At 48.7% G+C, this 26696-nt stretch overlaps 2 long non-coding RNA genes across 2 annotated transcripts; one reads left to right on the plus strand and one right to left on the minus strand.

Annotated features, from left to right (window-relative positions):
• Positions 1 to 1465: 1465 nt before the first annotated feature.
• Positions 1466 to 25127, minus strand: LOC145508597 (uncharacterized). The gene is made up of 3 exons (XR_014055461.1): positions 25055 to 25127; positions 6329 to 11268; positions 1466 to 3339 (listed from the first exon to the last, which is right to left on the minus strand). It is a non-coding gene; the product is annotated as an uncharacterized LOC145508597 (long non-coding RNA).
• On the plus strand, positions 11374 to 18450 carry LOC145508598 (uncharacterized). Its single transcript, XR_014055462.1, has 2 exons — positions 11374 to 11722; positions 17246 to 18450. It is a non-coding gene; the product is annotated as an uncharacterized LOC145508598 (long non-coding RNA).
• Positions 25128 to 26696: the final 1569 nt, after the last annotated feature.

Raw genomic sequence — 26696 nt, forward strand, 5'->3', positions numbered from 1 at the left:
CCCGCATTGCAGGCAGACTCTTTACCGACTGAGCCACCAGGGAAGACCATGAACATGAGTTTGAGCAAACTCGGAGATAGTGAAGGACAGGGAAGCCTGGCATGCTGCAAGTCTGTGAGTTCACAAAGAGTCAGACGAGACTTGGCAGCTGAACAACAGCCACAGGGATCATGAGGGTGGAGACAGAAGAGAGGGCGTGAGACCACCCCTACCACCTGCTCCAAGGTCAGAAGCAGGACAGCAGGACATCAGGCAAGTAAATCCCTGGATGCTCTATGGAAAGAACTTTCTAACAGCTCCTCAGAACAGAGCAGCTGGTTCAGGGAGGCCCACCATTCAAGCTGCAGAGGCTGGTTGAAGCTGGAGGTGCTGTGAGCCTCCAAGTTTCTGCCTCCACTTTTCTGAAGAAGAGCACATTGGAGAGGGATGCCAGCAGAGGCTCTGGGGAGCATTGTGAGAGGAGGGGCTAGATAAGAGGAGATGCGGGAGGCATCTTCAGATCAAAAACTAAGAGTCAGAAAGTTTTGATATTTTGTCAGAGCTCACATGGAAGGGGAAAAGGGTAGACCTTAAATCCAATGCAGTTGGGTTCCCTACAGTCAGCCTTGTTGCCTTCTGCAGGGTAAGGACATGACGCTCCTGGCTGGAACTGAGCTACTCCCTCCCCGACCTGCCCCCACCATCTCCTCCGACGCCCCCCCCCACCATCTCCTCCGTGCTGTGCCCCCTTTTCTGGTTCTTCTCTTATCTCATCTTAAACTTGGACTTCCCCCGTAGCTCGGTGGTAAAGAATCCACCTGCAATGCCAGAGACACAGGAAATGTTGGTTCAATCACTGGGTCAGGAAGATCTCCTGGAGAAGGAAATGGCAACCCACTCCGGTATCCTTGCCTGAAAAATCCCATGGACAGAGGAACCTGGAGACCTACAGGCCATGGAGTTGCAAAGAGTCAGATAGGACTGAAGCAACTGAGCACACACACGCACATCCTAAACCACTCCTAGATGACACCTCCTTACCCACCAGGACTGCTGGGGTGCAAACCACCAATCAACAGGAACAGTCTGCAGGTCTTTGGAACGTCAGGTGGTCAAAAGTTCAAGGTGGTTCCAAGTACTGCACTGAAGTGTTGTCTCCAATCCTCTGGCCAGCCAGCAAGGTCATATTACCTCACTATCTGAAAAATGCATCACAACTCCCCTGGTGGACAGTGAGGGACAGCCATAGTGCCCCTCCCCTCCTCCTCAGCCCCCAGGGCCGCAGCTCCTTCCTGCCCTGCTCTGGGTCAGCAGTGGTCTAGGGGTTTTCACCTGCGATGCAGAGGATATAGATGTTATTTGACTCCTCTGGAGGCACAGTGATCTAGACCAGCCAAGACCAACGGCAACTTGAAGTGAGTCACATTTGAGTTTTCTAGTCACCACATTAAAAAAAGTAAAAAAAGGAACAGGTAAAGTATTTTTTAGTTTTGTTGTATTTTTTTTAACTGTGGTGAAATTCACATAAAATTAATCATTTGTGGTGTACAATTCATTTAGTACCTTCACAATGTTGTGCAACTACTGTGCCTGTGTGCTTAGTCGCTTCAGTCGTGTCCGACTCTTTGTGACCCCATGGACTGCAGCCCTCCAAGCTCCTCTGTCCATGGGACTTCCCAGGCAAGAATACTGGAATGGGTTGCCATGCCCTCCTCCAGGGATCTTTCCAACCTAGGGATCAAACCCAGGTCTCCTGCAGCTCCTGCATCGCAGGCAGGCAGGTTCTTTACCACTAATACCACCTGGGAAGCCTGGGCAACTACCACCTCAAGATAATTTCAAAATATTTTATCATAACTCCAAGATAAACCCCATCCCCATTAACAGTCATTTTCCATTTCTCCCTCTCTCAGCCCCTGGTCACCACTAATCTACTTTCTGTTTCTGCGGATTTGTCTCTTCTGGACATTTCATATAAACGGGATCACACAATAGGTGACCTAGTCTGTCTTCTTTCACTCAGCATGTTTTCAAGGTTCATCCATGTTGTAGCATGTGTCACAACTCCATTCCTTTTAATGGCTGAATACTAGTCTATTGTGTGGATGGACCACCTTTTGTCCGTCCATTCATCCGTTAATGGACATGTAGCTTGTTTCTACCTTCTGATGATTGTCAGTGGTGCTACGCTATACTTGCACATACAAGCTTTTGTTTTTACACCTGTTTTCAATTCTTCGGGGCATATATCCAGGGGTGAAATTTCTGGGTCTTATGAAAACTCTATGTTTAGCTTTTTGAGGAAAGGAAATTTTTTTCATATTTATTTATTTGTTTGGCTGTGTTAGGTCTTAGTTGCAGCATTCAGGATCTTTGATCTTCGTTGCGGCATGTGGGATCTTTAGTTGCAGCAGGTGAGATCTAGTTCCCTAACCCGGGATCAAACCCAGGCCCCCTGCATTTTGAGCACAGAGTCTTAGCCACTGGAACACCAGGGAAGTCCCAAAGGGAGATTATTTTGAAAGATGTATTTATTTAATAGTGCAACATAGCCAAAATATAATCATTTCAACATGCAATAGGTATGATTCTCATAGTAATCTTTCACGATCATTTTTTATACTGAGTTTTTGAAACCCAGTGGATGTTTTACACTCAGATCACATCTCTGTTCAGATCAGCACCTTTTAAGCACTTGATAGCCATGTGTGTCTCATGACAACTGTCCTAGAGAGCACTGGTCTACCTCACACTCCTGGCATCTTTCTCCAGCTCTGTTGTTCCTGGGGGTCACCCCCATCACTGCCCACTAGTGTCCGGATGCAAGGCCCCACTCATCTGTGGGCCTCAGCACTGGGGTGAGTGGGTGACACCTACACAATCAGGGTGGACAATCCCTGCTCTGCCACATACACATATACATCCTGCTATGGTCTGGACTTTTGTGCCCCCACAAAATTCACATGCTGAAGCCCTAACCTTCAGTGTGATGGTATTAGGAGGTGAGGCTTTCGGGGTGATCCGGTCATGAGGGTGGAGTCCTCATTAATGTTATTGTTGTTGTTGTTGTTGTTTAGTTGATCAGTCGTGTCCAACTCTTTGTGACCCCATGGACTGTAGCCCTCTAGGCTCCTCTGTCCGTGGGATTCTCCAGGCAAGAATACTGGAGTGGGTTGCTGTTTCTTCCTCCAGGGGATTTCCTCCACCCAGGGATCGAACTCACATCTCAGGTGTTGGCAGGCAGATTCTTTACCGCTGAGTCACAAGGGAAGCCCATATGAATGGTATTCGTGCCCTTATAAAAGGAATCCTGGTGGTTAAGACTCTGAGATCTCACTGCCAAGGGCCCAAGTTCAATCCCTGGTCCAGGAACTTAGATCCCACAAGCCTCAAGATGGGTCTAAATAAATAATTTTTAAAATATCTTTTACAAAAGGAACACCAGAGCACTGGCTTGTGAGGACTCAGTGAAAAGACACCATGACTCAGTGAGCCACACAGCCCTCACTGGGTACCAGACCTGCTGGCACCTTGATCTTGGACAATCCAGCCTCCACAATGTGAGGAATAAATGTCTGGTGTTTATAAGCCTTCAGTCTATGGTATTCTGTTATAACAACCCAAACAAAGATACATTCCCCACCCTGGATGGACTCAGCCTTCTAATCAATAAAATAGGAGCGTGGTAAGGAGAACAGTGTGTTCAGGCCCCCGGGAGCTGCCTGGCACAACATGTGCATATGGTCCCAACCATGGCGGGCACATGGTGATGCTGTAAAAGCAAGAAAAGATTACCGCGCATCCTCAGGAGGATGTGGATGTCTCGGGAATCCTGCAGGAATTATGCAGCTACATGTATGCTAAGTCACTCAGTCATGTCTGACTCTTTGTGACCCCATGGACTGGAGCCCGCCAGGCTCCTCTGTCCATGGGATTCTCCTGGCAAGAATACTGGAGTGGGTTGCCGTGCCCTCCTCCAGGGGATCTTCCCAACCTAGGGATTGAACTCTTAGTCTCTTATATCTCCTGCACTGGCAGGTGAGTTCTTTACCACTAGCACCACCTGGGAAGCCCTATGTGGCTATAGAGGCCACTCAACAAGCCCAGGGAGCATCACTGACCTTCAGCTACCTGTGGGTACCCCTGAATCAGGGGGTCATTCATTGGGCTTCTCACGTGGCACAAAGCTGGGGCAGGGGTGGGGAGGGAGACCTGAGCAAGGAGATATCAGAACAGTAGGGACCAAGCAGCCAGGGCTGCTACAGAATTACTTCTTGAAGAGTTTGCTCCCAGCTTCTTAGGGTGGACCCAGCCAAGCCTTGGGGGCCACACCAGCCCTCCCTCTGACTCATGCATCCTGGTGGGAACCCCACAGCGGAGGCAGAGAAAGCAGCCTTTAAATAGAGCTCCACACCATCTGAGACTGTGGGGCTGATGGAAGGAAGCCAGCGGCCGCCCCTGGCCCAGCCACAGGCCTGGAGAGGCTGGGCTCTGATAACCCCACCTCTCTGCCTTCTCCTCCCTCCCCTTGCAACCTCTAACGGCCCACTGCCACGAAACCCAGGCTCAGATGTTTAGGCTTTCTGTAAATGCAAGATATAAAAAGAACCATGGGGTGGATGGAAGGGTGGGGAATGGCCACCAGCTTGCCAAGAGCTCCCACCCCCAGAAAGCCCCTAGTGCAGCAAACATCCCCCTCTCCCCAACCACCACCCCTAGATATGCAGGCTCCTGCTTGTGTGCAGACACATTGTGACAACCCAGCATTTAGAATCAGGGATAAGGAGGCCAGCCAGTTGGGAGGAAGCCAAGTCCGACTTTATAAAGGTCTCTCTCCTGGGCCAGAACTGGGTGCTGGCCATTGTAATTTATGCAGATGCTCCCAGTTGAAACAAGTCAAGCCTGCCCCAGGAGCTTACCTCTCAGTGTGGGGGTGAGGGGGTACCTGGACACTGCGAGGCTCTGGCTGCCGGGCCCAGCCTGGCCTCCCCAGGCTCTGAACAGGGCATTCAGAAATGGCCACCTGTCAACAGCGTCATCTACCTGCCCCCTCAGCCCCACCTCCTCCCAATCATGCTTCTGGTCCTCACTTCTGCCCCCGGGTCCAGCTCTTCATGACCACCGCTCAACTTGCAGAGATCCTTGCTCCTCCATCAGGGCAACTGTAGCCCCCAACCAGCTGCCCCCACTCCCAACCCCTGGACTCTCTGCTCATGCAGCCCACCTCACCTGCAGCCCAAGCTCCCCACACCATTCGGAGCTTAAGATGTCCACCACCTGCCTGAGGCCATCTCTCCGTCCCTTGCCGGGACTTTGTGCTGGTCCTTTTACTATACATAGACAGGCTTTCCAGGTGCCTCACATGGTAAAGAATCTGCCCCCAGTGTGGGAGATCCGGGTTCAGTACCTGGGTGGGGAAGATCCCCTAGAGGAGGACATGCCACCCACTACATTATTCTTGCTTGGAGAATCCCAAGGACAGAGGAGCCTGGCAGGCTACAGTCTATGGGGTCGCAAAGAGTCGGACACGACTGAGTGACTAACACACACATTCCACTATACATAGGGCAGGGTGCCAGGCAAAGGTCAGGAGCTGGGAATGCACAGCGGTAAGTAAGACAGGTGCTGTCACATCCTCATGGACTCCCAGTTAGATGGAGGAGGCAGAGGGCACATCAACAAACCTACATTAACAAACCAAAAAGAAAAGGCAGGGAAGTAATGAATTACAACTGGGATGTGTCCTATGAGGGAACAGCTGGGAGCACTGCAGAGAGGTGGACCTTCTTCAGAAGGGGGAAAGGAACATGTACACAAGGGTCCCATAGAAGGAGAGGTAGGAGTGGGAACTTTTTATACAGGGAAAGAAGCTCTGTTGTTTTGCAACTCCATAGGCTGTAGCCCACCAGGCTCCTCTGTCCATGGGATTTCCCAGGCAAGAATACTGGAGTGGGTTGCCATTTCCTTCTCCAAGGGATCTTCTGGACACAGGGATTGAACCTGAGTCTCCTGCTTGGCAGGTGTTCTTTACCACTGAGCCACTGGAAAGGTGCTAAAGAAGCTTGGAGAAGGAGGAAATTGAGATCAAGATGCCATGTGCATCCCCCTTGGGACTATTTGGTCTCTATCCTGAGAACAGTAGGGACCTACTGAGGGTTCAGGAGAGCTGGCATCTTCAGACTTCAATTTGGGAAAGCTCACTGACCTAGAGACAGAAAGGACAGTGATTACCAGGGACTGGGGTGAGGGGAATGAGCAGTCATTGCTTAATGAGGACAGAGTTGTTTCATTTTGTTTTGGCTATGCTGCATGGCTTGTGGGATCTTGGTTCCTGGACCAGGGATCAAACCCATGCCTCCTGTAGTGAAAGCTCAGAGTCCTAACCACCAGGGAGTTCCCAGGGACAGAGTTTCAGTTTGGAATGATGAAAAAGTTCTGGAGATGGATGATGGTGATGGTTGGGTGACAATGTAAACGTATGTAAAGCCATGAACTTTCACTTAAAAATGGTTAAAAAATGATAAATCTTATATATATCTTACCACAACTTATAAAAGTTTAAAAAGGCAAAATTTAAGTTAGGTATATTTATGTCATAGGTTAAGGTGGAAATAACCCACGTCCATCCACAAATGAATGGATTAAAAAAATTGTGGTATGGAGAAGGCAATGGCACCCCACTCCAGTACTCTTGCCTGGAAAATCCCATGGATGGAGGAGCCTGGTAGGCTGCAGTCCATGGGGTCGCAAAGAGTCGGACACGACTGAGCGACTTCACTTTCACTTTTCACTTTCATGCACTGGAGAAGGAAATGGCAACCCACTCCAGTGTTCTTGCCTGGAGAATCCCAGGGAAGGGGGAGCCTGGTGGGCTGCCGTCTATGGGGTTGCACAGAGTCAGACACAACTGAAGCGACTTAGCAGCAGCAGCAGCAGCAGCATAGGCACCCTCTAGGTACTCCCTGCTTCTCTGCTGTGGGAATTTGGTCCTAAAAGCGTGGCTGTGCTGTCACGGGGTCCTTCTGGATCATGCTGGTCCCATCAACTCAAGACTGGTTGCTCCTCCTCAAAACCAGGATGAAAAAGTTCTGAGATCCATGGATGAGAAGAAACGTGATTGTGTGATCTGAAATAAACCACTTTATTTCAGGTTTTGAGTAAAATCTTTCAAAGGCGAAAAGGAAAACATATGTCAATTCACTTAACCAGTATCTAATTTTTCTCCTGATCAAATTATATAATTTTAGTATCTCATGAAGTTTATCTTTCATTGACATTTTGCTCTTTGTATTAAGAAGCTAAGTCATGAAAAAAGTGTTTCAAAACTGTAAATAAATGGAAGCTGCTTTGAAAAAAAAAAAAATTGTGGTACAATGGAGTGTTCATTCAGAAAAGGATCGAACTTTAGATACCTGCTACAAAGTGAATGAGTTGCAAAAACAAGCTAACAGGAATTCTCTGGTGTTCCAATTGTTAGGACTCTGCACACTTTCATTGCTGAGGGCCTGGGTTCGATCCTTGATCATAGAACTGAGATCCCACAAGACACGCAGCATGGCCAAAAACAAAATAAACAAACAAAAACCCCACTAAGCTAACAAAAGACTACCTAGTGTATGATTCCATTGATATGAAATGTCCAGAAGAGGGAAATCCATAGAGACAGAAAACAGATGACTGGTTGCCAAGGACTAAAGGAAGGGGGATGGGAGTGACAGCTCATAGGTACAGGGTTTCTTGGGGTGATGGAAACTTTCTGCAGATGGATAGGTGGTGATGGTTGCCCAACCTTGTGTTTGTCCTAAATGCCATGGCACTGTACACTTTAAAATGGTTAACTTTATGTTCATATATTTTGTCTCAATTTTTTTTAAAGGGAAGAAAAAAAAAGAAAGATAGGAAAGTTAAATTTGCTGGCTACACTGAGAAAAGAGATGAAGGGTCAGGGACACTGAAGCATGAAGTTGGGGCACATCTCCAGACCCAGACAGTGACAGATGATGGCACCAGGGAGGGGCAGGGAAAAGCAGAGGAAAGGGAGAAACAGAGAGACAGGAGGTAGGGTCCCATGACTGGTTAGATGAGAGGGTGGTGGTGGTTCATGGGATGTTTCTATCTCATCTGTCAGCTCTGGTGGGTGGGGCAGGGGTGGGGATTACTCAAGGCAGATCTAGGCTTCCTGTCTGTGATCCTGTCGTGCCTCCATCAGCCTGCCTATCTCAGCGGTCAATCCCATACCACCTTGAAGGCTCGAATGTCCCCTCCCCGGGGGTATCCCCATCATCCCCTCCCCAGCGTTAATCATCAGAACCCTCTGAGTGTCCCGGCGCCCCTCCAACTCCGACTCCGTCCACCCTCTTTGCTGTCCTAACCAAGAAACACTCCCAAAAGCCCCAAGTCAGCATCAGCTGACATTCAAGTCTCAGGCTCCTTTAGAGCAGAGGTCTGCAAACATCTGGAAAGGGCCAGACTGGAAATATTTTCTGCTTCAAGGGCCAGGCTGTCTCTGTGGCAATGACTCAACTCTGCTTTGCAGCATAAAAGCAGCCTGGGATAATAGGTAAACGAATGAGCCCAATTGTGTGTCAATAAAACTTTATTTATGGGACTTCTGTGGTGGCCGTGGTTAAGAATCTGCCAGTTCGATCCCTGCTGCATGCCACTGAACAACTAAGTCCAAGCTCCACGACTACGAAGCCCAGGTACCTAGAGCCTGTGCTCTACAATGAGAGAAGCCACCACAATGAGAAACCAGCACACAGCAACGAAGAGTAGCCCCCGCTCGCTGCAACCAGAGAAAGCCCATGCACAGCAATGAAGGCCTACCAAAGCCAAAACATAAAATAAATTAAATTTTAAAAACAACTTTATTTATGGACTCTGACTTTTTAGATAATTATTTATTTGCTTCTTTATTTATTTGACTGTGCCAGGTCTTAGTTACAGCACCTGGGATCTTCCATCTTCATTGCAGCATGAAGGATCTTTTTAGTTGTGGTATGTGGTATTTTTAGTGGCTGCATCCGAACTCTTAGGTGCAGCATATAAACTCTTAGTTGGGGCATGTGGGATCTAGTTCCCCGACCAGGGATTGAACTCAGGCCCCCCCCCGCCTTGGGAGCACAGAGTCTTAGCAAATGTACCACCAGGGAAGTCCCAGGGACACTGACTTTTTAATTGAAATATATTTGACATGTAACATTGTATAAATTTAAGGTGTCCAACATTTGATACATTTGTACAGTATAACTGACATATATTGTAATATGGTTGCCATTGTATCCATAATTAGCACCTCTGTGAAAGTGTTGGTCGCTCAGTCATGTCCAACTCTTTGTGATCCCAGGGACTGTAGCCCACCAGGCTCCTCTGTCCATGGAATTCTCCAGGCAAGAATAATGGAGTGGCTAGCCATTCCCTTTTTCAGGGGATCTTCCCAATCCAGGGATCAAACCTGGGTTTCCTGCATTGCAGACAGATTCTTTAACTTCTGAGCCACCAGGGAAGCCCATTAGCACCTCTATATGATGTTATATAATCATCATTTCTTTTTAGTGGTGGAAATAGTTAAGTTGCTAGTCTCTTAGCAAGTCTGATGATTATAATACAACATTTTAATCTATATTTACTCTTCTGTGCATCTGTGGAATTCTAGGATTTATTTACTACTCAGTCCAAGTTTATACCCTTCAGCAATGTCTGTTCTATCCCCACCCCCCCAGCTCCTTGGCCACTGAAATTTGAATTGCAGATCATTTTCAAGTTGTGAATTGTTTTTTCCAGCCATTTGAAAATGAAAAGGCCATTCTTAACTCACTGGCTGTACAGGAACAGGCAATAGGCTGCATTTAGCAACCAAGGCTGTGGATGACTCCAAAACTATTTCTTGCCCCACATTTGCCCCTTATAATAGTGTATATCAGGGAGTCTTTATAAGGGCACTAATCCCATTCATGAGAGACCCACCCTCATGACCTCATTCCCTTCCAAAGGCTGTGCTTCCTAATACTATCACCGTGGTGGTTAGAATTTCAATATAGGGTTTGATGCATGATACAGGGGGCTTGGGGCTGGTGCACCGGGATGACCCGGAGGGATGGGATGGGGAGGGAGGTGGGAGGGGGGTTCTGGAAGGGGAAAACATGTACACCCATGGTGGATTCATGTCAATGTATGGCAAAACAAATACAATATTGTAAACTTAAAAAATAGATAAATACACTAATTACAAAAAAAAAAAGAATTTCAATATAGGAATTCGAGTGAGGGGGTGGAGACACAAACATTCAGACCACAGTTGTGAGTGTCTAGGGTTTTTTAAAATTATTATCATTGGGAATTCTCTGGTGGTCCAGTGGCTAAGATCCCACACTCCCAATACAGCAGGCCCAGTTCAATCCCTTGTCAGGGTACTAGATCCCATGTGCCACAACTAAGACCCACTGCAGCCAAATGAGTTTAAAAAAAAAAAAAACTGCTCTGAGACACTGCCTTGATACCTGGGACACCAGGTCACTTCATCATGGCCACAGTCAGAAGATAGAAAACTCCTAAGTACTCCCAGGGTCCCCAGCTGCCCAGGAGGAACACAGTGGCAGAGGCCAAGTGAGGGGCTTTCCAGCAACAAACACAGATCTCCCTTCCACACCTCCATTGGGAAGAACATTCAAACATGTCCCTGACTATCTTTCTCAATTAGCCATCACTCTGCTCTCCCCCAGCACTCTCATTCTCTCACAACCCCAGTGTATTTTCTTAAAGGTGTTTATCTTTTTCAGAGCTTATCAGTGTATTTCAGCAGCAAATATTACCTGTCCCCACCTCCTCAATGGAAGGACAATCATCTGTATAATCCAGAGATCAGTTAGGAATAAGTTTGGGTTGTTTTTCAGTTGCTCAGTCGTGTCTCTTTGTAACCCCATGAACTGCAGCACGCCAGGCTTCCCTATTCTTTACCATCTCCCATGAGTTTGCTCAAACTCATGTCTATTGAGTCAGTGAAGCCATCCAGCTATCTCATCTTCTGCTGCCCCCTTCTCCTCCTACCCTCAATCTTTCCCAGCATCAAGGTCTTTTCCAATGAGTCGGCTCTTTGCATCAGGTGGTCAGAGTATTGGAGCTTCATCTTCAGTATCAGTCCTTCCAATGAATATTCAGGACTGATTTCCTTTAGGATGGACTGGTTTGATCTTCTTGCAGCCCAAGGGACTACTCAAAAGTCTTCTCCAACACCACAGTTCAAAAGCATCAATTCTTCTGGATGTGGTGGTCATACCAATTTCACTCTGCCTGTGTAGTGAAAACACACACCTCAGATTGGGACTAGAACCCATTTTTTTTAATATATGGATCATTTTTAAAGTATTTATTGACTTTGTTATAATATTGCTTCTATTTTGTTTTGGTTTTTTTTGCTGTGAAGCATGTGGGGTCTTAGCTTCCAACCAGGGATCGGACCCACAACCTCTGCACCAGAAGGTGAAATCTTAACCACTGAATCATGAGGAAAGTCCTTGATTGTCTTTTTTAAATATTATTTTTATTTATTTGGCTGCACTAGGTCTTAGTTGCACCACACGGGATCTTCAATCTTCATTGAGGCATGTGGAATTTTTTGTTTCGGCAGGTGGGATCTAGTTCCCTGACGAGGGATGAAACCAGGCCCCTTGCACTGGAAGCACAGAATTTTAGCCATTAAACCACCAAGGAAGTCCACCCCCACTGTCATAAGGGGATCAAACCAGTCCATCCTAAAGGAAATCAATCCTGAATATCCATTGGAAGGGCTGATGCTGAAGCTGAAGCTCCAATCCTTTGGCCACCTGATGTGAAGAGCTGACTCATCAGAAATGACCCTGATGCTGGGAAACATTGAAGGCAGGAAGAGAAGGAGACGATGGTTGGATGGCATCACCAACTCAATGGACATGAGTTTAAGCAAACTCATGGGAGATGGTGAAGGACAGGGAAGCCTGGTGTGCTGCAGTCCATCGGGTCACAAAGCGTCAGACACGACTGAATGACTGAACAACAACAAATGTATTACAGTGAGCACATAATGAGGCTCAAGGTCCACTGGAAATCTCATCTTCCACCAGCTTACATCTAATCATTTCTAAAAAGTTTATATTGTATCCTCAATGACTACATCATTCTTTTATTTATTTTATAATTTTATTTAATTAATTAATTTATGCTCTGGCTGCTGCACGCAGGTTTTCTCTAGTTGCAGTGCATGGGCTCCTCATTCATGGGCTTCTCACCGCAGTGCCCCTCCACACACACATTGCGGAGTATGGGCTCCAGGGCACACAGGCTTGGGAGTTGTGGCACGTGGACTTAGTTGTCCCAAGACACATGGGATCTTCCCAGACCAGGGATCAAACCTGTGTCCCCTGCACTGGCAGGCAGATTCTTAAAGACTGGACCAGCAGAAGGTCCATGTCACACTTTTAAAGGTTGTGCCCTGCCCGCTTCCCTCCTGTTTCAACAGAACAAAAGCAGCCACAGATATGAGGATGACTGCTATCACGAAACAAAACAAAAATCAACAAGTGTTGATGAGGACATGGAGAAACTGGAGCTCCTGTGCATTGTTGACAGGAACATAAAAGAGTATAGCCACTGTGGAAAACTGTACGGAGATTTCTCAAAAACAAAAATGGAATTACTACACAACCCAGCAATTCCAGCCAAAAGAACTGAAAGCAGGGTCTCGAAGAAATATTTGTGCACCCATGTTCACAGCAGTATTATTCATAATAGCTAACAAATGGAAGCAATCCAAGTGCTTGGAATTACCAAAATGTGTTACATCCATACAGTGGAATATCATTCAGCCTTTAAAAGGAAGGAAGGAGTTCCCTAATGGTGCACTGGATAAGAACCTGCCAATGCAGCAAACATGAATTCCATCCACAGTCCGGGAAGAGTCCACATGTTAGATTCCAGCAGCTAAGCCTGTGCACCGCAACCACTGAGCCTGTGTGCCCCACAGCCTGCACTCCACAACAAGAGAAGCCACAGCAATGAGACCCCAAGCACCGTAATGAAGAATCGCCCCCACTCACTGCAACTAAAGAAAGCCTGTGCAAAGCAAGGAAGAACCCTCACAGCCAAAAATTTAAAAATTAATTAAAAAAAGCTATTGTCTAGGGACTCACCTGGCAGTCCAGTGGTTAAGACTCTACGCTTCTACTGCAGAGGGAGTGGGTTCCATCCCTGGTCAGGGAACTATTAATAAGATCCTGCATGCTGCATAGTGTGGCAAAAAATTTTTTTTAAATAGTAATAATAGATACATAAAAAGAAATTCTGACACATGTTACAACTTGGATGAACCTTGAGGACATTCTGTTAAGTGAAATAAGCCGATCACAAAAAGAGGAGTACTGTATAATTCTTATAAGCACTTATATCAAGTACTTAGATTAGTCAAAATCATAGAGACAGAAAGTAGAATGATGGTTTCCAGGGGCTGAGGGGAGGTGAACAGGAGAGTTAATAGGTATAGAGTTCCAGATTTACAAGAGTTGTGGGGGTGAGACTTCCCTGGTGGTCCAATGGTTAGGACTCCAGGCTGCCACTGGAGGGGGTATTTCAAACCCTGGTCAGGGAACTAAGGTCCTGCATACTGCACAGAACAGCCAAAAAGCACGGAAAAAATGGGGGGAAAAAAAAGAGTTGTGGGGATAGATGATAGTAATGGTTGCAGAGCAATATAAATGTATTTAACACCACTGATCTGAATGCTTAAAAAATAGCTAAGATGGTAAATTTTTGTCATGTGTATTTTAACTCAATTAAAAAAAATGGCACCATTGACTCAGTGCATATGAGTCTCAACAAAGTCCAGGAGGTAGTGAAGGACAGGGAAGCCTGGCATGCTGCAGTCCATGGGGTCACAGTCCATGGGGACACAATTGAGCGACTGAACAACAACAACAACAACAAAAAGGCAGCCAGACATGAATGGGCATGACTGTATAAATGTAATTTACAAGGGCTGAAATCATAATTCATATGATTTATGAATTCAAGGAATAATCTTTATGTTTCAAGGAATAATCTTTTGTTGCCAACCGCTTAAAAAATATCAAAACTGGATTTCCTTGGTGGTCCAGTGGTTAAGGCTCTGAGCTTCCATTGCAGGGAGCTCAATGATTTGATTCCTGGTTGGGGAACTACGAGGGAACAATGCCCCAGGCTATGCCCTACAATCAAAAATAAAAAAGAAAGAAAAACAGAAAAGTGTCAAAACCATTCTGAGCCTGAGGGCTGTGCAGAGAAGAGGACCGGATGTTCTCCCCATCCCCCCTCCACCCCCTACCCCCGCCACTCCCCACTCTGGGCTGGGTTGTGGTTTGGGGACTCAGGTCCAGTTCACCTCTTGCTTTCCTGCACATCTCAACGTCTGACTGGGAAAAAGACTAGGCTGTAGAGAACACACGTGTGCATGAATAAGGCAAGAGCACACCCCTGCTTTGCAGCCAGCCAGGTCAGCAGGCAAACCCTGGTGGTGCCTTCTCTTCTTTCCTGAGCAGCCTCAGGAAAACCACTTAATCTGTCTGGGCCTCTGGGTTTTCATCTGTAGATGATCCAGCACGGCGCTGTGCAGGGCATGCCTCCACTTCTAGGACCCGGTCCTCCCTGCTTCTGCCCCTGGGAAAAACCAGGGAGCTCTACAAGAGGGAAAAAGGGAGCCTCCCTACATTGGATCACTCCTCACTGCCACCAGGCCAGTGCCTGAGACTGGGCCCCACCACACACAGTCTCTCATCCTGGCCTAAATATATTCCAACCCTTAGAGGTATTCCATGCCCCTCACACATTTCTGTTTTCCTGCCATAGCCTAGTGCCAAGGAAAAGAAAAAACTCCCACTGGTGGGGAGCAGGGAGGGAAGATGGTGGTGTTGTGCAGGGGAGTGTGAAATGCAGCCTCAAGGGTCCTGTTCTTAATGGGGGTGCAGGGAAGGCTGAGGATGAGGGGGACACCCCACCCTGCACTCTGTTTCTCTCCTGAGCTCTGCTGCTCTGAGTCACCACTCTGGCAGTTGCTGGCTGGGAGCCAGGGCTGGGTGGGATGTCAGGGCGGCAGGCGGGTGGGTGGGGAGGCCTACTTTAGCTTCTGGTTTCTTCTCCACACCCATGAGGGCCCTTGGGTCTCAGAACACACATTCGGGCCACACCCAGTAAATCCGGAGGCCAGGTCAGGGCTCCCCACGCCTTCTGGCTCCTGGGCTGTCTCTGGGCCATCGCCCACCTCTGGGAACCAGGAAGGAAGAAAAGCTGGCCTGTCTCCACCCACCAGCCTGCGGAACCAGCACCCCATGGCCTAGAATGATAGTCCCACTGAATCTCTCCCCAGGATGCCAGAATCTGCCAATCACCTCCATCCTCAGAACTCCATACCTGTTTGGGGCTAAAGACACACACACACACACACACACACACACACACACAGTGATACTTTGCAGGCAGGCACCTATCTAAAGAGGCAGGGCAGTCAAAAGTGGGTGGTGAGCCTGCCCTCCACCCCACACCAACACGAAGCCACATCTGGGGACATTATTTGTTGTCATGACTGTAGGAGGTGGTGCTCCGGTACCCAGCATAGGCAGATAGGATTGGGGGGGGGGGCCTGAAGAAAGAGAACCAGACTTCCTTAACAAACATGAAGTCATTTTTAGCTTAAGCCATTTGGGGATTTTAGCCTGGCCATAAGGCTTGCCTTGAACCAGTCTCAGAAATCAATGATCTCAAGGGAGGTGAGGGAATGTAAGAACCCTGGAAAAGCAGTCAGGAAACAATTGTTCAGCCATAAAACAAAGTCTTACTTCCTCCTGAGCAATCTGATACAGGTCTTTGAGTTCTGCAGGAACTAAGCTCCCTCCCCCAAGGTGGAGGATAGAATGATTTTGTTGACCCTCCAGACTTTAACCAAAAAAAGCTTGCACTCTATTGTTGTTTAGCCCCTCAGTCCTGTCCGACTCTTTGTCACCCCACGGATTGTATATAGTTCACCAGGCTCCTCTGTCCATGGGGTTTTCAGGCAAGAATACTGGAGTGGGTTGCCATTTCCTTCTCCAGGGATCTTCCCCACTCAAGGATCGAATTCAAGTCTCCTGCATTGGCAGGCAGGTTCTTTAAAGCTGAGCCACCTGGGAAGCTTTGGCCCAATTCTATGCTGTGTTCTCCTCTGCTCAAGCCACCTCCTGAATATGCATGTATCCTTAGCTTAAAATTTCCCCAATTTTGCTGGTCTGGGAGATACTGCTTTGGGAAAGCTCCCTGGTGTTCTTCAGTTCAGTTCAGTTCAGTTCAGTTCAGTCGCTCAGTCGTGTCCGACTCTTTGCCACCCCATGAATCACAGCACGCCAGTCCTCCCTGTCCATCACCAATTCCCAGAATTTACCCAAACTCATGTCCATCTAGTAGGTGATGCCATCCAGCCATCTCATCCTCCGTCACCCCCTTCCCCTCCTGCCTCCAATCCTTCCCAGCATCAGGGTCTTTTCCAATGAGTCAACTCTTCGCATGAGGTGGCCAAAGTATTGGAGTTTCAGCTTCAACATCAGTCTTTCCAATGAACACCCAGGACTGATCTCCTTTAGGATGGACTGGTTGGATCTCCTTGCTGTCCAAGGGACTCTCAAGAGTCTTCTCCAACACCACAGTTCAAATGCATCAATTCTTCGGCGCTCAGCTTTCTTCACAGTCCAACTCTCACATCCATACATGACTACTGGAAAAACCACAGCCTTGACTAGACGGACCTTTGTTGGCAAAGTCATGTCTCTGCTTTTTAATATGCTATCTAGGTTGGTCATAACTTTCCTTCCAAGGAGTAAGCATCTTTTAATTTCATGGCTGCAGTCACCATCTGCAGTGATTTTGGAGGCCAAAAAAATAAAGTCTGACACTGTTTCCACTGTTTCCCCAACCATTTCCCATGAAGTGATGGGACCAGATGCCATGATCTTAGCTTTCTGAATGTTGAGCTTTAAGCCAACTTTTTCACTCTCCTCTCTCACTTTCATCAAGAGGCTCTTGAATTCCTCTTCACTTTCTGCCATAAAGGTGGTGTCATCTGCATATCTGAGGTTATTAATATTTCTCCTGGCTATCTTGATTCCAGCTTGTGCTTCTTCCAGCCCAGCGTTTCTCATGATGTACTCTGCATATAAGTTAAATAAGCAGGGTGACAATATACAGCCTTGACATACTCCTTTTCCTATTTGGAACCAGTCTGTTGTTCCATGTCCAGTTCTAACTGTTGCTTCCTGACCTGCATACAGGTTTCTCAAGAGGCAGGTCAGGTGGTCTGGTATTCCCATCTCTTTCAGAATTTTCCACAGTTTATTGTGATCCACACAGTCAAAGGCTTTGGCATAGTCAATAAAGCAGAAATAGATGTTTTTCTGGAACTCTCTTGCTTTTTCGATGATCCAGTGGATGTTGGCAATGTGATCTCTGGTTCCTCTGCCTTTTCTAAAACCAGCTTGAACATCTGGAAGTTCATGGTTCACATATTGCTGAAACCTGGCTTGGAGAATTTTGAGCATTACTTTACTAGCGTGTCAGATGAGTGCAATTGTGCGGTAGTTTGAGCATTCTTTGGCATTGCCTTTCTTTGGGATTGGGATGAAAACTGACCTTTTCCAGTCCTGTGGCCACTGCTGAGTTTTCCAAATTTGCTGGCATATTGAGTGCAGCACTTTCACAGCATCATCTTTCAGGATTTGAAATAGCTCAACTGGAATTCCATCACCTCCACTAGCTTTGTTTGTAGTGATGCTTTCTAATGCCCACTTGACTTCACATTCCAGGATGTCCAGCTCTAGGTGAGTGATCACACCATCGTGATTATCTGGGTCATAAAGATCTTTTTTGTACAGTTCTTCTGTGTATTCTTGCCACCTCTTCTCAATGTCTTCTGCTTCTGTTAGGTCCATACCATTTCTGTCCTTAATCGAGCCCATCTTTGCATGAAATGTTCCCTTGGTATCTCTAATTTTCTTGAAGAGATCTCTAGTCTTTCCCATTCTGTTGTTTTCCTCTATTTCTTTGCATTGATCCCTGAGGAAGGCTTTCTTATATCTCCTTGCTATTCTTTGGAACTCTGCATTCAAATGGGAGTATCTTTCCTTTTCTCCTTTTCTTTTTGTTTCTCTTCTTTTCCCAGCTATTTGTAAGGCCCCCTCAGACAGCCATTTTGCTTTTTTGCATTTCTTTTCCATGGGGAGGGTCTTGATCCCTGTCTCCTGTACAATGTCATGAACCTCTGTCCATAGTTCATCAGGCACTCTATCAGATCTAGTCCCTTAAATCTATTTCTCACTTCCACTGTATAATCATAAGGGACTTGATTTAGGCCATACCTGAATGGTCTAGTGGTTTTCCCTACTTTCTTCAATTTAAGTTTGAATTTGGCAATAAGGAGTTCATGATCTGAGCCACAGTCCGCTCCCAGCCTTGTTTTTGCTGACTGTATAGAGCTTCTCCATCTTTGGCTCCAAGGAATATAATCAATCTGATTTTGGTGTTGACCATCTGGTGATGTCCATGTGTAGTCTGGTGTTCTTACTTGCTGCCAAGTATTAAGTCGTTCCTCCCCCTGATCTTTGACTTGGTTGTGTCTTTCATTTTTTTAAATATTTATTTATTTGGTTGCCTCAGGTCTTAGGATCCTTGTTGCACATGTGAGGTCTTTCGTTCCTACATACACTTCTCTAGTTACTTCTGTCTAGTTGTAGTGCTTGGGCTCCAGAGCGGGGGTGGGGCGTGGGGCGTGGGCGGTGGGGGTGGGGTGTTAATTGGTTGTGATTCGGACTTAGTTGTCCTGCGGCATGTGGGACCTTATTCCCCCCTCAGAGATGGAACCTGAGTCTCCTGCATTGGAAGGTGTATTTTTAACCACCAGACCACCAGGGAAATTCCTTGGTGGTGTCTGGCTTGATGCCCAACCAAGAAGTGAACCCAGTTTTCAAGTAACACTAGTGGATGGAGGCCAGGACTGCAACTCAGCATTCTAAGATGCACGAGGCAGCGCCCCCATCGTTCCCAACAGGGAACGATCCAGCCTCAAAAGTCGAGAGTCAAGAAACTGGCACTTTTTTGCTATATAGTAAAGACTACATTAGCAGGCAAGCTATCCAAACTCACTATGCCTCAGTTTCCACAATGTGAAATGAGGATAAGGCAATCAATCTTTGTGATGACGGCTCCAGAGGTGAAGTGCCTAAACTAGGAAGCAACAGCTGTTGTGATGATTGTCATTCTTAAGACCTGCAGATCTGGGATTTCCCTGGTGGTTCAGTGGTTAAGAATTCACCTTCCAATGCAGGGGACTCAGGTTCAATCCCTGGTCAGGGCACTTGAAGGAGGAAACAGAACAGGTTCTATCTTGAAAGCAAGACTCCATCTTGGGCCAGACTGTGGACTTTGAGCTATATGCCCAGTAGCTATGGAAACGACATACCAACTGGAAAACCAGGCCCCCAGAAGGAAGAGCTCCATGGCTCTCCATTGCCTAAAAGAATACCCTAATTATCTGTGTGACCGAATAGAATCATACATTCTATTATGCTTATTGGGGAATGACTACAAGCCTATTGATAATTGTCCACTGTTACCTACCTAGGTTTAAGGCATATGAATCACAGGTTGACTTTGATTGTATCTTTCTTTTTCCTTTGTTCAGACTAGTTTCAGGGAACTTGGGGTGGTGGGTTTGGGCAAGTAAGCTTAAGGTATATAAGGTTTTCACAAAAACTGGTCGGGGTCCTTGGCTAAGAGAAGACTCTGCCTTGGGCCCGCCGGTGTAATAAACTGCACTCCACTATCTGCATTGTGCTTCTGAGTGAGTTTGTTTCCCAGAACGTGTGGCTACAACACACTAAGATCCCACATACATCAGGGCAACTAAGCCTGTGCACAACTAAAGAGAAGACCACAGGCCACGCTAGAGATGCCTGTGCACTGCAGCAAGAGATCCCACATGCTGCAATGAAGATCTCTCATGCTGCAACTAAGACCCGATGCAGCCAAATAAATAAATTTTTTTTTTAAAGCAAATGACTATTTTTAAAAAAACCTTAGTCTCCAAGTCTCTCATAGATCCGAGTTCAAATCTGAAATTTGTGTAAGTGCTATCACTGCCTGTTTCAGAGTCATGGGAGGAGAGACAGAGGAGCTGCTGGGGCACACAGCCTCAGTGAATGTGGGGAACACAGGGGCACCAAGTGACTCTCGCTGAGCTCAGAAGTGTCTGAGCCTAGAAGGGACATCAGGGAACAAAAGACCACCTGGCTTCTGGGTACTACAGATGCCATGGCAACGGGGCAGGATGGGCTCTGCTCCAACAGGAGAGAAGGTTTGGGGGAAGAACCGTGCTGGCCTTGAGCACGGAGCAGGGAGCATGCCTGAGAACCTGGCCCATCTGATAGGTGGCTGGCAGGAGGGTGGTTCTCACTGAGGATCTTTCCCCAGCTTTCTAGAACGTATTAGTAGCTGCAAGGAGGAAAATTCACCAAGAGAAGGGATACTAGGGTAATTCAGGACAATCAGAGGGAACCTGGGTCATTCAGAGGGTGGGCAGAAAATTTCCCAGACCCGTGTGTGTGTAACCTGCTGGGCCTAGACTCAACCTCAACTCAAGGTGTTGAAAAGACCCAGCCTGCCCACCAGTCCACCCAGTCTGACCAGAAACCCAGGTCAAGCTTGGAACATGTGGCCCTGCAGGTGCACCCTGGCTCCAGCCTCCCAGCCTCCAGGGACAGGGCTGGCTTTAGTCACAGTATAACCACTGGAAGATTGGGCAACACGTATGCCCCACCCACAGATGTCCGGAGAGTCGTGAGAATAAGGACAAACCTGGGGACAAGGGAGGGTGGCCAGGGGAGACAGAAGAACACTCACGCTGAAGACAGACGCATTAGTGCCTGCTGACTGCAAAGTCCCCAGGGGCCCCCTCTTGCACACTCCCTCCTCCGTGGCCCCATCTCCCAAGCAGCAGCCCGAGATGCACAGCAGAGCAAGGGAGGGGAAGTACCCCCCTGGCTAAAAGAAAGGCTTTGGAGATTTTTCGGCGAGCCCCTTCTCACAACCTCAGTTTCTCCCTCAGAAGGACTTTCCTGGCAGTCCAGTGGTTAGGGCTCCATGCTTCCACTGCAGGAGGCATAGATTCCTTTCTTGGTCAGGGAACTAGGATTCTGCAAACCAAAAAAAAAAGAAAAAGAAAAAGAACTGGTTTCATCCCCTCCCTTCTCAGAAGGTAACACCTAGTCCCAAACAACAGGAGAGTACTTCGAAAGTCCAAGTATCTGTTTATAAGGTGATGTCCATGGGGCTTCCTTGGTGGCTCAGAAGGTAAACAAATCTGCCTGCAATACAGATCCAGGTTTGATCTTCTGGGTCAGGAAGATCCCCTGGAGGAGAAAATGGCAACCCACTCTCGTATTCTTGCCTGGCAAATTTCATGGACAGAAGAGCCTGGTGGGCTACAGTCCATGGGATTGTAGTAAAGAGCAAGACACCACAGAGTGACTAACACTTCATAAAGGGGAGCCAGAAGGCAGCAGGGGATTATCTGAAGGTGGACGCTGCACACAGCCCGGGGGGGAAGAGCTCCACCCCCTGCCCCACGTTGAGCTTCTGAGAGGAGCGGCAGCAGGCAAGATCCCGGCAGTGAGTAATTGCAGGCTTGTTTTGGCCTTCCCGGTGGCTTGAAGCCAGGACAAGGTTCATTCCGGAAGGGCGGGCCACAGCAGGGGAGGGGGGGAGGGTAGGAGGGGAAGGGGAGGGGGTAAGAGAGGGGAAGGGAGCTCAGGTAGAAGCTGGCTGGTGGGGGCCGGGGAGGGGGGGGCCAGCCTGGGGCGGAGATGCTGGGGCCAAGGGCTGGTCTCCTGTGGCCTCTAACACGCACCTAACGGGGCTGGCAGCCTCTGATGGCCCTCCCTGTCCACCCTCACCCTCGGGTCTAAACGGTGAAGCGGTGAGCCATTTCCTGTCCCAGACACCAGCAAGGGCCCCCACCCCCAGCCCAAAGCAGCCTTTCTAGTCTAGCAGTGGTTTGGATTTGCTCAGTTAGTAATGATCATCAAAAACATGAAACAACAAACACCCGAACTCAAACCGAGGGAATTCCCTGGCAGCCCAGTGATTAGGGCTCCGAGCTTCCACTGCAGGGGGCACGGGTTCCATGCCTGAACCCAGGTAAGGGAATTAAGATTCTCTAAGCTGCAAAGTGCAGCCAAAAAAAACACAAAACACCCAAATACAACTTCATCCTCATCAAACCCCTGGGCTGAGCATGCACAAATTGGCCCCCAGAGATGTTATCACCAGAAGAAGCAGGAGAAAAGATGGTACAGAATTACCCAGCAAGTAGGTGTAAAAAAGCCAAAGAAGTAAGCTGGTGGGTGAAGCCAGTGGGCAGCAAGCACAGGAGGCCAGGAGAGAAAACACTACCTGGTGCTGGGTGAGAGACCTGGACAGCGGATCTCACCACCCTGAGCTCTCTTTCCTTATCTGTGAACCAGAGATAAGTTGCTGGGTATATATAAGAAAAGTCCACCTAACCATCTACTCCGTCCTCCACCCCCAAATCCAGGAGAGAAAGAAGAACAGTGGGCTTTGTATTACTAGACATAAGTTTGCTCTGTGCCTCAACTCCCTCATCCATAAAATAAGGTTAGTGAAAGTGCTGACTTTAATTCTGACCCAAGTTTGGGGCAGGGTTTTGTGGTTGTTCAGTTGCTCAGTCGCGTCCAACTCTTGTGACCCAAGGACTCCAGCACATCAGACTTCCCTGTCCTTCACTATCTCCTGGAGTTTGTCCAAACTCTTGTCCATTGAGTCAGTGATGCCATCCAACCATCTCATCCTCTGTCGGACCTTTCTCCTCCCACCAATCTTTCCCAGCATCAGAGTCTTTTCCAGTGAGTCGGCTCTTCACATCAGGTGGCCAAAGTATTGAAGCTTCAGCATCAGTCCTTCCAATGAATATTCAGATGGCACAGTTTAACTAAGTGAATATGTATACCCAGCAAAGCACCTGGCTGGCAGTTAAGTATCAACATACACTGTCTCTTCGTAGAATAGGGCATGTTATCTGGTCTCTAACCGGAAGCCGCAAGGGTTGGATGCAGAGTCTCTGGGGGCCCTTCAGAGGCTCACAGAATCTTCTGAGGATGCATCTCAGGTTAGCTCTGTAAACACAGTGGACTTTGCATGAAGCCTCAATTAACACAGTGGCTAATTCCCCAGCGTATCTTCCCAGGGCTCCAAGGAAGAGCAGCGTGTTTCCAAGACCCTCGGCTCAGCTCACTGCCACTCTGGCCCCCCAGGACCACCTGGTGCTCTGGTCCAACGCTTGGGAGAAATCCTAAACTGAGGGAAACCGAGGCCCAGCCCAGCTCAAGAATGGCTCAGGGGCCGCAACCTCCAGCTCACCTTGCAAGGCAGTTAGAACCATGGTTGGCAAATACAGCTGCACTTCGGGATCACCTGAGATGCCTAGGTCCCCTACTGGACCAAGTCCAGCCCCAGAGATCCTGGGATTTCTAACCACGCCCCATCCCCTGGGGGCACAACCCTCCAGCCCTAGAGGGAAAAAGAAACGCCCAGAGTGACTCTGCCGAGGAGAGCAAGGTCTGCATTCGCCTCACCACTTCCTGATACTTTCACAAACAAGACGAGGAACACGAGAAAATGCAGTGCATTTGCTGACTTTGTCAATCCCCTCGCCTCGCTCCCCCCTGCAGCCGGGTCCCCAGGGAAGGGTTTAACAGGAAGCGCCTGGCGTCCGGGAGCCACAGAAGACCATTGTTCTCCAGCTGGTCCCCTCCCTCTTGTCCAGGAAGACCCTCCAGGGAGCCCCTTCAAAAGGGCCAGGCACAGTGTCTCCAGACTGCAGGCCAGCCTGTCGGGAGAGCAAGCACCGGAAAAGGAAACCCGCCGGGTGCGGGCTGGGGCACAGCTGTCACCGCAGTGTCTCGGGGGGTTTCCGAGGAAGGCGGGGGCTCAGGCTTACCCGCCCCCGGCGGGGGCAACCCTCCCCCACAGCCCCTATTTTGAAGGCAGACGGCTTTGATCTCAAGCCTTTAGGTTCAACTAAAGCTCCTGTCTCCCTCCACCCATTTCCCCTACCCCCAGCATCTCTGTGTTGGAAAGTTTCACACCCCACCCCTTCTCTAATTTCAGATCTCTCTTCCAGGCACTAGGCTAGGACTTTTTCTGATTAGCAGATTTGGATGGGGGGCCGGGGAGGGGGGAAGTTTCTGCTTTGGTGGGGCAGTCTGGATGTGGGGGCACAGAAGGAGGCAGAGAGCTGTGAGCAATTCCCTGGGGGGCATGCAGGGTGAGGGCAAGCAGCTGGCAGCCAGATGTGGGTGGACAGGCTGAGGGGGAAATTAAATGGTGCCAATCAGGTGGTGGGCGGAGAAGACAGGACCCCAGGGGGCCTCCAGGGAGCTGCCTAGGTATAGAAGGGAGGGTGGCCAGACTGTGAAGGCTGATAGCTTCTTAACTGAGAGTCAACAATGTGCTGGGGAGGGGGTGCTGATCTGAAGCCGGTGGGGCAAGGAGGCTGGAAGGGAGAAGGAAAGAAAAGGGCAGAGAGGGGAAGCGCGGAATGGGGACCCAGGGGGAATTTCTGCTGGGAGGGACTGCAAGAAAGGGGTAGGCAAAGAGCTGGTATTGGGTCTGGACGTGCAAGTGGAGAGCCTTAGTCCCTAGGCTGAACTCTCCTGAACACAAATTTGGGGAGACCTTAAGTTCCCCCAACACAAGTGGGCAGAACACCCCTCTAGGCTGAGCCTCAAAGCAAACAGATATGAAATGACCTAATGAGAGTAACCCCGGACACGGATGGGAAAGGCTTGGGCCCCCCTGAACAGAGGTGTGTGGTGGGTGTGTGTGTCCTGGCCTCCCCTGGACACCGGTGTGGGGGTCTGGGCTCCTCTAGGCAAACATGGCGGGGAGACGGTTTCAGTAGCTCCCACGCCAAGGGCGGGTAGCTTGAGCCTCAAACTCTGGCAATCCCCATCCCCCTTCAGCTTTCGGTGCCATTTACCTGATTCCGAGCCGACCCCAGCCCCAGGAGCCCACAGCACGGCCTCCGCCTTCCCGCTCGGCTCCTAAACCCCGCCCCTACATCCGCGGGGCGCTGGGATAAGGGGGTGGCTAAGCGCCGACAATATGGGCGGAATCCGGGAGGGACGAGCTTGGGGGAGGGGCGGAGCCGCCTGAGCCACCAACCGACACCGAGAATTCTAGGAGGTAGCTCGGTGCAGCGTGGAGGGGCGGGGCCCAGAGAAAAATGGAAAGCGGCTTAATTTGCATGTTCCGCCCATGTATGTGATCGACATCCGGATAACCCCGCCCTCTGCCTTGGCTAAACCACCCACCCCGAGGGCCCCGCCTAGGACTCAAAAAGTTCTAAGTGTAAATCAGGCGCCCGCCCCGAGCAGCTGGCAATCTGGTCAAGGTCTGCGTCTTAACCGCCTGGGGCGGCTGGACCTTACCCGTGCTCCTGGAACCGGCTAAACCGGTCTGGGAGCCGCCTCTAGGCTGGTCTTGACCTGTGGACAGGCCCTTTCCCAGCTCAGCGGAGCCCAGAGCTGGGGCATGTGTTCCTTGGTCCCACACAGTGGAGAAAGTAGGGGTGGGTGGGGGTGATAGCGAATCTCTAAGTGGGGGGAGGGGCACCACTAGCTTTATCCCCTACTTGCTCTCACTCAGGGCAATCCTCTCTGGACGTCAGTTTTCCAGTGTGTGGAAAGTGGGCATTAAAAGGGCCGGCCTTAAAGCAAAGTAGCAAATGCATCATTCATTCACATAAACCATTTAGTAAGCGCCTACTGATTCATCTCTGCCCTCATGGAGACCGCAAAGTAGAAGAGGAGACAAAAAGCAATAGCAAATGTAACATTGAAACTGATAAATACTCCGACCACCATCACCAATACTACTACAAAGTAGCTCCTGATCAGAATGGAAATTAACATAGGGGTCTTAGACTAAAATGGAGGGCAGAAGGGGAAATTGGTGATGATTTGCCCTTGGGCTAAAATTAACTAGGTGAACTAGGTGAATTAATTAGGTTTAACTAGGTGAACAGGGAGGAGAAGAAATTAGCTAGGTGAATTAACTAGGTTAACTAGGTGAACAGGGAAGAGAAGCTGGCCTGGTGGCTTAGTGGGTAAAGAATCTGCCTGCAATAACAGGAGACCTGGGTTCGATCACTGGGTGAGGAAGTTCCCCTGGAGAAGGAAATAGCAAGCCACTCCAGTATTGCCTGGAGAATCCCATGGACAGAGGAGCCTGGCGGGTGGGCTACAGTCCACAGGGTTGCAAAGAGTCAGACACAACTGAGTGACTAAACCACCAGAGGGAAGAGAAAAGAATCTTAGGAGATAACAACATATAGAAAGGTCCTGTGGCTGGGAAGATTGTGGAAACACAAGAAACAAAAAGTAGGTCAGTGTAGCCAGAGAATGATGCAAGATTAGCCAAGGATGGGCAGAAATCGAGCAGCATCTTTCAGTCATAGGAGTTTTGTCCTTCTTCAAGAAGCAGAATTTTCCTAATTCTGGGACGGGGGCAAAGTGATTCAATGTTATTTAAATAACTTAAGGAATCCTTCAGAGTCTCTTCCTTTTCAGCTAGTCTAAGGACCTGCATGCACGCTCAGTTGTGTCAGACTCTTTGCAACC

Source organism: Giraffa tippelskirchi, chromosome 6 (assembly GCF_054371585.1).
Source record: "Giraffa tippelskirchi isolate mGirTip1 chromosome 6, T2T-mGirTip1v1.2.pri, whole genome shotgun sequence".
NCBI lineage: Eukaryota > Metazoa > Chordata > Mammalia > Artiodactyla > Giraffidae > Giraffa > Giraffa tippelskirchi.